This window comes from Phyllopteryx taeniolatus, chromosome 13 (genome assembly GCF_024500385.1).
Source record: "Phyllopteryx taeniolatus isolate TA_2022b chromosome 13, UOR_Ptae_1.2, whole genome shotgun sequence".
In the NCBI taxonomy this organism is placed as follows: domain Eukaryota; kingdom Metazoa; phylum Chordata; class Actinopteri; order Syngnathiformes; family Syngnathidae; genus Phyllopteryx; species Phyllopteryx taeniolatus.
The window spans coordinates 26,463,573-26,468,572 of NC_084514.1; positions in this window are offsets into that span (position 1 = coordinate 26,463,573).

Here is a 5,000-nt window from a genome sequence, read left to right on the forward strand (position 1 = left end):
TTCGATCCATCAGTATAGAGAATCCATTCGTATGGCTTTTCTACTTTTATCTCTGGTTTTACTCGTTTCTTTGACGAGGGGGTTATTGGTCCTATCTCCAAATCGGGGTCTAGTAGGATATCCTCCCATCTCCCACATCTCACATTGGTTGCTTTAGTGCTTTCGATGGTATCTTTCCGCAAGAAGCGATGAACTTGGCTCTGTGTGATGACCTTCATTCCTTGTCCCTGGGCTAAATCCTTCAACGTCCCCCAGTACCTGGCTAGGACTGCCAGTTCCCTTTCTTCTCGGGGAAACTTATTTTCCACACTGCTCAGGATATAAGTCCATAAGGTCACCAAGCCAGCTCCTTCGTTACTGACGCTCACCATCGCAGAGTCCTCGTCGCACTCCACTTTAGCGATCAATCTTGTATCCAAACTCCTTGGTTCTAGTTGTACAGCATTTCTCACTGCTTTCTTCAATTCTTCTATGTTCTCTTGGTCTTTCGCTGACCAATCCCAGCTTTTAGACTTTCGTTCTTCAGGATTTTTCCGCAGGCGGGCATATAGAGGCTTTGCATATTTTTGATAATAGGGGACATGATCCCGAACATAGTTACATAGTCCGAGTATCCTCTGCAATTCTCTCTCGGACGTTGGGGGTAGGATTTGTTCAATCTTCTGTCGATAAGCGTCCGAAAGTCCCAAGTCTTCCGACACTTGGAACCCCAAGTAGTCTACTGGGAATCTAGCAAATTGGCATTTCTTTAGATTGAGTTTCAGTCCTGCTGCTGTCACTCTTTGAACTACAGTTCGTAAGAGGTTCAAATGCTCTTCTTCTGTATCATTCGCGATGAATATATCGTCTATATAAATCGTGACTGGTAGTCCCTCCAACACGTCTATAACCGCTGATTGAAACACATTTGGGGAATTTTTGTATCCCTGGGGTAATCTCTGCCAGACGTATGATTTCCCTTTATGTGTGAATGCCGTCTTTCCTTGCGATGCTTTGGCAATCCTCAAGGAGAAAAATCCATTAGCTAGGTCGATGCATGTTTTATATTTTTTCACTCTCAGCGTTTTCAAAGACGCCTGGGGGTTTATGAGGCTTGCTCGATTAGCCACCGTTCGGCGGTTCAGAGCTTTAAAGTTGATAACTGGCCTCCATCCCCCTCCTACCGATTCCGGCTTTTTGACAGCCTGAATGGGGCTGTTTGTTATTGGATTTGGTTCTTCACGAATTATTCCAAGCGCCGATAGTTCTTTCACTATCATTGCCATTTCAGCCACGGCTCCCGGGTTAAGAGGGTATTGTCTCACGGCCGGGTGCACTCCTCCACTTATGGTGTGCAGGTACTTCAGTCCTAGGTCTCCACAATCATTTTTAAAATGGGCCACGGAGGCTTCCTCCATTATTTCATTTAACTTATTTTTCCCTTCTGGCGAAAAGTTGCTTTCTTGAATTTGCTGTGCCTTTACTGCTGAAATATCCACTGGTTTATACCACTCGTATTCTGGGGTTATGTTGGTGGGTCCAACCCTCACTGTTGCTGATTTTAACTTCTTCCACTGTTTTAATGCTGTTTGGTGTTTTTTCCTCGGCTTATTCAGCCCTTCTAAATCTCGTAGTGTCAATAGGTTGTATGGTCCCATAATCCACACAATTCCTTTCCAAGTTCCGACTGGCATTTCTGTAAGAGAACCATCCGCTACTTTTACTTTTAGGTGTCCAATTCTTCTCAAGGTTTCACGGGTCATTGACACCTCGGCCCCGGTGTCCACCAAATAGGGTACTCCTTCCAACTTTGCGTAGAGCTCGTCCCCTATCCGATGGACTCCTTCCAGGGTGACCCGTGCCTCGGTTTCCATCATTTACTGGGCCCTCCTGAGGCAGCAGCCTTGCGAGCCTCAAGATGGGCCTTTCTTTCTTCTGTTGTCATTTTAAGAAATTCTTCTCTCGGTATATATGCTCCAAATTCCTTCTTTTTCGCCGTTTGTTGTTGTCCTGCTTGGGAAGTTGGTTTCTGACTTTCGGCTGTTCTTTGGGAAGACTGCGTCGCTCTCTGGGTTGACTGTTGATTATTCCAGCGCGAGCGGTAGTCAGTGGGTGCTGCTTTCCTCTTCTCGCTGTAGAATTTAGTTAGTCGATCCCATTGCTTAATGGAAGCTTCGATTTTTTTGTGCTGTGCTGTCTGTTGCCATCTTCACAAAAGTAGCTTCGTTTCCCATTTCTTTTACAATCATTCGCAGCGCTTTAACATATCTGCTTGGAGCTATGACTTGTCTTGTTTTATGCCATACATTCAATAGCATGACTCCTTGCTTGAGTTGTTCCCTAGCTCTTTCTATGTGAGCCTCTTCGTCTTCGTCTTCACCGTCCACCCATCTCTCATAGACCTGTTGTGATGTTTCGTTGGGTCCAATGGGATTGGCAATAATATATTGTAGCCATATTTTCTTGCCATTTTCTCCTCCAGGAGCGTCTTTGACCATAGGCCATATCTCGATTAAATAATCTTTAGCTGATTCTTTCTGAGCTTTTTGCCGTACCAATTCCTTTAAAGCCCTAAATTCTTGCATGTCTCTCTCGGTGTTGCTCGGCTGATACATGGAGTTAGGTCCAACCGTTGTCATTCCTTGAGGTATTCCGTACTGAGAGGGCTGACTTCCAGCGTTGACAGGGGCCGCCATCACCCCGGCGTCCATCTCCAAGTCCTCTTCAGCTCTTAATTCCATTTGTGCTCTTTGATACACCGCTTGTTTAAGTTTTCTGAGCAAAATATCATACATTACTGTCACGAAGCCTTCTCTGAAATTCTTGGTGAATTCCATATGTCCCACCAACGTATGATATGTGGGAGTTTGCAGAATTTTTGCTGCTTCTCCATAGGTGACTCTTACATTCAAAGTCATGTCTTCATCCATTTTCTCTAGCCAAACAAATGGATATGGATATTCTTTTTGTCCCTCTTCTGGTACGAAAGTCTTTCTCCCATCCTGAGTCTGGACAAATCCCAATTGTATATCTCTGGCGAGCCTCTCTGAGGCTTTGTATACGTTAAATACCGGTTGTGGGTTTTTCTTCCCTTTATTTGTTGGTCTTGTGACTGACTACCTTAGGAGGTCGGTCCTCAGGGTCCTTCGGAGCTGCGTCTGAAGTCAGTGATTCCAAATCCTCCTCCCTTACCTCGGCCTCAGGTTCGACCCTGAGAGGTACACACACCCAGTCTTCTTCCTCTCGGTTACCCTCGTTTCCACTTCCTTCTTCGGGTGCCATCGTATGTCCAACTAGTTCTCTTGCTTCGCCAGGTGATCTCCTCGGGTTTCCCCTTGATACAGGTAAAGGTGTCAGTGTAGGCAGTGCTCGATAGGAGTCACTTACCGATCTGGGAGTGGAGGTAGCTGGACTGAAAGTCACTACCCATCTTCTAGGGCTTTTTCCTCCATTTTTCAGCTCATTTGGTCCTGCTGGTACCTCGTCCTCTATTTCCACTCCAGCCCCTTGTGATCCTGAGGCCTGTTCTACTCCTTCCTCTCTCCTCCTAGGTAACGGTATGGGGTAGATCTCTGTCTGTTGGGCTGGCTGAGGCGGTGTTCTGGGTTTAGCTTTGGGGTTTTGTTGAAGTTGCAACTGAGTTCGGGATATTTGTAGCATCTGAGTTAATAGCTCCTCTTTTGCTACATTTACCCTTTCTCCTCTCTGTCTCGGTGATATTACCACCACAAATTCAGCTCCTGTGGCTAAAGTTACTGGGGTCAATGCTCTCAGCTTAAAAGCCCCGACCGCTGCTGTTTCAGCCAACTTCCATGACATTTTTTCTGACTTTATTCCGTTCACCTCTATTACGATTCGAGCGGCTCCACTTTCCAAAGCTCTGTCAATGCCGCTTTATAGCGCTTCTGTCATTTCTTCCAAATATTGTGTTTGGTCTACTTCTGTCGTCCACTTCTCCCCAGGGACATGTACTATCATATCGTAGGGCGAATCTCCCCCGCTGGTTATCACAACTGCTTTCGAGTCCGATTCTCTCCTTTGCAACTCTATTTCCTTCTCTGTTATGTATTCTTCTCCTGCTGTAAGGTCTAAATCGGCCCAAAATGTTTTACTATAGGGTCTCAGTTTCTTACTTGTGAATATCACCAGGGCATCTCCGCAAATGTCCCAAGGGCTCCCTACATAGTGGCACATGGTTATTCCATTTCCAGCTCTACATTTTTTGATTTCCTTTGGCAAGGGTGGCAAAGATTCTGTTCTAATAAGAGGAGTCATTTGCCATGTCAACCTTGCCTTTCTGTTTTGTTCCTCCTGGTCCTCTTCCGCTCGGGGAATAACTACCATGTCTAGTTCCACATCTGATGAGTCTTCCTCACTCAAGGTGTTAAGACCTAGGCGCTTTCTTCGTTTCCGCAAGCATCTTTATTCTCTGAATGTAACCTTGGTGTTCATATCTGGACACTGCCCTTGCCCTTTCACTGTCCACCAGTTTACATTTTATTTCTGTTGTATTCACCAGCATTTTTACTATGGGGTCCAACCCAACGGTAGTGCTAACCAATTCAACTACATTGTATCTTTCCATCATCCTTATCCACCACTCCAACCATTGGGGAGCTTCTCTACAATTGTAGTCTTCTCCAGGGTGGTCTACTATTATTGTCATCACTCCAGTTCCTTCGGGCTTCTCTGCTTTAAACTGGCCTTGTCCCTTGACGGCTTTCTTCACCGTTGTCGGGAGTTCTAAGGGTTGTATGGATGGATTTTCCGTTTCTACCATCCTTCTTACTCCGGGCGGTCATTCTTCTAAGCCCCCGTTATATAGCACGAGTCTTATTGGTATTTCATGTTGTCCTAGAGGTCGGGTCTCCGATTCCGCCGCTGCCGCTCTTCCTTCCGAGGGGCCCGGGGGATCGTCTTCTCCCGCATTCATAAACATTTCTTCTTAGCGTATTAACTTGGCCGTGGCCCGCTACTGTTTAGCGTATTAACTTGGCCGTAGCCCGCTTCTGTTGTAGGAG